Source organism: Octopus bimaculoides, chromosome 10, assembly GCF_001194135.2.
Source record: "Octopus bimaculoides isolate UCB-OBI-ISO-001 chromosome 10, ASM119413v2, whole genome shotgun sequence".
Lineage (NCBI taxonomy): Eukaryota > Metazoa > Mollusca > Cephalopoda > Octopoda > Octopodidae > Octopus > Octopus bimaculoides.
In genome coordinates this window covers 82,240,314-82,246,500 of record NC_068990.1, presented here as the reverse complement: position 1 = coordinate 82,246,500, position 6,187 = coordinate 82,240,314, and the positions used below count along the sequence as shown (strand labels likewise).

Below are 6,187 nucleotides of genomic sequence, written 5' to 3'. Positions count from 1 at the left end.
GACAGACAGACTGACTGACAGACTGACAGACAGACAGACAGACAAAAAGACAGACAGATAGACAGACAGACAGACAGATAGATAGATAGATAGATAGATAGATGGATAGATAGATAGATAAGATATACGCTCATACATACATGCATACATACATACATACATACATACATGCATACATATATACATACATACATACATACATGCATACATACATATATACATACATACATACACAGATCTAGATTCATAAATTAAAAAATACGACAGAGACAAATATAGTCCATATGTGAGCGGTGTAGCTTTGATGAGTGCATATAGTTCCTTTTTCGGCTAAAACGCCTTTTGCTGGATGTTAAGGGTAATAATATTTCGTTCGCTAAACTTTTCATGGTCATGAGATCACTGGATTTGTGTACATATGTGTGTAGTGCACCATTGGATCAAGATCTACGGATACCGTAATCACCTTGTTGAGGAAAGATGTGGAAAGACTACAGATGTTTTCGCGACTATTTCCATCACTGATGAGGTAGCACTGTAGGAGAGATTGTTGTTTTTTGCCATCGTTAGTGTTGTTACAGCTGTTGTTGTTTCTTAGCCCTGTGTTAAACGTGATAGAACAGATCTTTGATCAAACGCATGCCAGCCTTTTTTTTTTAGGTTTTTGTATAACGAAAATTTACAGTCTCCCTTTGATTTTTCCCACGGTGTGATTTGAAGAAGACCTGGACGCTATTTCTAGCCGGATTCGTATCTACTTGATGAAAGAGACTGTCTTTCTATCTGTTTCTGAGATCTGTCACGGGCGTCTAGAGATTTCGAGGAATTGTTGTAGACGAGAAGCGGCGAGTTTTGTGGGGGTACAGAGTACTCCTAAAACGGTACAGGAGAATAAAACGGCTCACTTAATATGATTGTACATGTTATTGTGAAAATTCCAGATTAGCTATAATCCATTAGTTCTATAATCAAGGCGTTCTAGCTATGAACATCATGTCCTTTTTTCCAGTATTTTCTAGCTGGTACTACAAAATCTACAGCGTCCACCCTTCATTTGGAGTTTGTTTTTTTGTTTTTCTGGATGATTTAGCTACTAATACAATGTGCGAATATGCAGTGGTTCCCCTGAACTAAGCGCAGGTGACGGCGAGACAGATGAAATCCGTATGCATCAAGTTGCGCATCCTGATGACCTGAAATTTTAAATATCAATAATACCTTCATTGACCATTTTAGGATTTCAAGAATCTAAGACTAGGCACGAAATAATTAAACAACACCAGCTCTGGTTAATTTCATTAAAGCGGAATTAGAGTAGAACAGCAGTCAGTTCTATTTAAAGTGAAATTATTTCAGAATGTATTTCCATATCACAATATGTGAATCATAACTTTCTTACATTATTTACATTTGACAGATATTTGTCCTCATCTTGTTTGCTGTTAACACAACGTTTCGGTTAATATACCCTCCAGTCTTCATAAGGTATCTTGGGGAAATTTCGAACCTGGGTTCTCATTCCTAAGGTATTTTTCGGTGTTGTTGTTCTTGTCGTTGTTGTTATTACACTTCTTCTTCTTCTTCTTCTTCTTATTATTATTATTATTATTATTATTATCAGTATTATTATTCAGGTCACTGTCTGGATTTGAACTCGGAATCTTGGGGTTAGTAGCTCGCGCTCTTAACTACTACGCCATATGCCGTGCCGAAACGTTGTGTTAACAACACACAAGATGAGGACAAATATCCGCCAAATGTAAATAATGTAAACAATGTAAATTATGTGCATAATTCCTTATCTCTTAAATATAGAACTGCATAACTTTCTCTTCTTTGATGTCATGTGCAGTTGTCTTCTCAACTTTTCACATTATTGAAGATTGGAAGGGTTTACCGAGAATTGGAACAAATTTTGTCGATCGTTGAATCCCCAGGTCCAGCGATGTGTTCATATTGTATATCAGTTGTCTCATTTCTGGTGATATTTCCATCTTTGCACTGTTCAACACAATTGCATCAATCACCTCTGTCTTAGGTATATTCAGCTCTTATTCTATTCTCATTTCACTATTATGGCGATACAACATTCATTTTATAGCGTTATGCTGTTGAAGCAAAATGCAAACGGTATTTGTAGCATTCCATTTGTAGAACGGGAGAGATAGATGGTTGGTGCAAAGGTTCTGTGTATGGGGAATTGATTTTCCATGTTCAACAATCCTATACGAATACTTTTATTAGCCAAATTCCATTCCTATTACAGCTGGAAATGTTGTTAACTCCAGCTGTTTTTTCTGGCATTGCAAACGTTTTTAGCATAGATATTGAGGTCAACCACAAAAAAATTATGGATTTTTGTAACAGAAAGGATAACGGATTCAATACCAAAATAAACTGAACTACAGAAAGTCTATCTTATTGGAATATTTCCTTTGAAATATTTATAAGATCGGAGGCAATCGTTCCACTCTCAATATATGTATATACAATACATATATTGTATATATATGTGTGTATATACAATACCCACATGTACACAATCACACACACACACATAATGAAAATGTGCTAAGAAAATTAGATCAGTGTGACCAGTAGCTTGAACCGAGGCAACGAAGACAAATAAAGGTATGCTTAATACCATACAAGATAAATTCTAATTCTCTGCAAAACTATTGTTTGCCACGGCTGACCAACTACAGTGAACTTTGCAAAAATCAATTCACTATGTGGGACCAACGAATTTCACCAGACATGACAATTTACATTTGATTCGCTAAATAAAGACATTTCTTCAACAAGTCTTCAACAATTGTCTGCCCCTTTCCTCTTCTTCTGCTCCTTTTTCTCTTCCACTTCTCCGGCCATCTGTTTGATATTGCTTGTTCTTTTTTTTTTTTTTACTTCCTTCTCCCCATCCTCTTCTCGAATGTAGAATATAGAAACTTTCAATTCAGATAGCAATGTGTGCGTGCGTGCGTGCGTGCGTGCGTGCGTGTGTGTGTGTGGGTGTGTGTGGGTGTGTGGGTGTTGATTTCGAATTTAGGCACAAGGCCAGTAATTTTATCGACCCGAATGGATGAAAGGTAAAGTTGATTTCGGCGGAATATGTATGCATTTTTGTCGATTTCAAATTTTAGCACAAGGCGGGCATTTTCGAGGAAGGGATTAAGTCGATTTCATTGACCCCAGTACTCAACTGGCACTTAATTTTTCGACCCCTAAAGGATGAAAGGTAAAATCGACTTCGGCACTTATTTCAAGCCTCTATCTCCTTCTTCTCTTCTTAGAGCCTCTCGATATTATTGTTCCTGTGCAAACTTTCAGATGATGCTAGGATCTTGAATATTTTAATGTCTATGAAGTGGGATTCCTCTACATACCAATCAAATATATGAAATGTTAGTATCAGCACTAGTACTGCAAATGCATTGTGCAGTATTATTGTCTCGTTATGGGAGAAGAGCTCCGACTGCCGCATTATTCTGAAACTGTTGTAAATATTCTCAAATTACTCTCTCTTTAATTGCAGTAGCTTCCTACGATATATGAAGAAAAAGATGGAGGACATGCCACTAAGCATTTTGCCTAGCTAACGGTTCTACTAGCTCAGCGCCTATGTATCAGGTTAATTCATATGTATACTTATTCTAAGTCAATACACCTACGTATAGAATCAGCAAAACGAGATAACATCGTAAAGGAATACCAGAAAGTTACAGTATTCTATTATCTGATGAATTCCTACTAACTCTACAGAAAACTGATAAAATTGTCAACATTTCTACTGCGGATAGCAAAAGTTGTTAACTTTCACCCACCTAAAGGAATCTATGAATATATTTTTGGATCATGTGTACAGCCAATAAAATATAGAACCATATGCTACCAAAAAGCACCCTGAAAATGTTGGATTACACAAGTGAGTTCTAATTCTGTGTTTAATGTGATCTATAAATACAGAGAATAGAGCAGTTACAGGTTCTCGAATTTGTTGCATCCTACAAAGCGTGGAAAACAAGGTCCTTCCCAAACCTAATCAGACTAAATTTACCAGACATTGTGGTATATTTATTGTGAGAAATATAGATGAGCAGGCTGATATAGTTGAAGAAAATGACTTGAAAATTACTTCATCCTTACATCTACAATCTAACATAGGTTTAGTATATATTCAGATCATAAACCCATCCATTTCTTAAACGTACATATACACATGCAGGAGTAGCTGTATTGTAAGAAGTTTACTTCCTAACCATATGGTTCTGGGCTCAATCCCACTGCGTGACACTTTGGGCAAGTGTATACTACTATAGCCCCGGGCAGAGCAAGTCTTGTGAGCGTATTTGGCAGACAGAAACTGAAAGAAGCCTGTCGTATACATACATAAGCGTGTGTGTGTGTGTGTGTATGTGTGTGTGTATGTGTGTGTGTGGGGGGGTGAGTGTGTGCGTGTGTGTGTGTGTGTGTGTCTATGTCTATGTCTGTGTCTGTATCTGTTTGTTTTTGCTTATTCCTCACACACAGCTTGACAACTGATGCCGGTTAGTTGACTTCCTCGTAAGTTAACGATTCAGTTAAAAAAAATAAAAGCCAGCCGTAAATTAAATACTGGGATCGATTTGTTCGATTAAGTGCTTTCAAGAAGGTGTTCCAACATGGCCGCAATGGAGTGACTGAGACAAGTGAAAGATAAACTTTAGAAGAATAAGTAATAAACAGATAAAAAAATTATTAAACACAAAAAAATATATACTATAAGAGATCAAAGTACTCTATTACTCAAAGCTGAAACATGTTTTATACCTCAACTTATTATTTTATACCATAAACTTATTATTAGGATTATATTACAAAAGATACCAGGAGAGAAAATATCATCAGCATGAAATATAGTAGCAAAACAAGATGTATTTCAAAATCCAATGTAATATATAAATTTCAATGTAAGCATGAAAGCTGTAAGTACACCTCAAATTGTTACAACAGGGACACAATTACAACACTTTCTCATCTGTTGACTATGCATTTGCAACAAGAATCTATCGCACTTCATATAACGGAGTACATGAAATATTATTAGATAGAAAAGGTACTATAATTTTATGTAGAATTCGCAGAAAATAGCAATAATGACCGCTGGCACTTCAATGAAAGTAAAATAGAAATCAAAGGTTAACCGCACTTGCATCACGCGTAAAATAAAAGACGATCTCTCCTCGGAATTAACCGTCGTAAAAACAATTTTAATCCAACAAATCGCTCTTATGAGCTCTGGAGTCGGACTACAAATTATGCGAAGATTGTTACCATTACTTTCATTCCAATGGTGATACCAGAAAGATCTTCAAACGTTGATGGACAAATAGATTTATTAAAAAGATTAAACTCTTTCATAAAATATGTAGACTGCCTATCTTTGCAATAGCATGTTCGCACCATCACATATGCATACAAAGATACGTATGCATCACATATGCATACATACATAGATAAATACATGTGTGTGTGAGAGAGAGACAAAGAAAATGAGGGAGTGTGTGTATGTGTGTGTGTGTGTTTGCGAGTGTGTGTACACAGCAATGTATGCATTTAGTAGTAGATAACTACACCATAAATTTCATACAAAGAAGTTATCCACGTAATGATCTGTCAACCTTTGCGAATCTTCGTGGTCGCTTCATTTTACACTTCAACAACTAGATGAATTGAAAGGCCAAATGTTAAGCGTCTTTTCATCAGGGTGAACAGAAACAAGTCTCTCTAATGAATTTCTATGTAAAGACACGATACACAACTAGTTTACAATACTTCGCCAGCAACTCATTTTTATTGATGAAGTGTCACATATCTCTATGGTTATCATTTCATATCATATTCGGAAAGTCATTATTGATAACGAATAATTTCGTATGATTTTGTATGATTTCACATCTGAGTTAATATCATTTTGTACGATTTCGTCTTATTCCACCAGGGTCCTGCATTATACTACAAATAGAAACTCGGCATATTTATTAAATTCCAGATCTATTTGTCTATCTATCTATCTATCTATCTATCTATCTATCTATCTATCTATCTGTCTATCTATCTATCTATCTATCTATCTATCTATCTATCTATCTATCTATTTATCTATCTATCTATCTATCTATTTATCTATCTATCTATTTATCTATCT

At 35.6% G+C, this 6,187-nt stretch overlaps 1 protein-coding gene across 1 annotated transcript in view; it reads right to left on the bottom strand.

The window, feature by feature from the left end:
- LOC106871598 (uncharacterized) overlaps positions 1-6,187 on the bottom strand; it is a 205,007-nt gene that overhangs the window by 135,436 nt on the left and 63,384 nt on the right. The gene's annotated exons all lie outside the window — the stretch shown is intronic.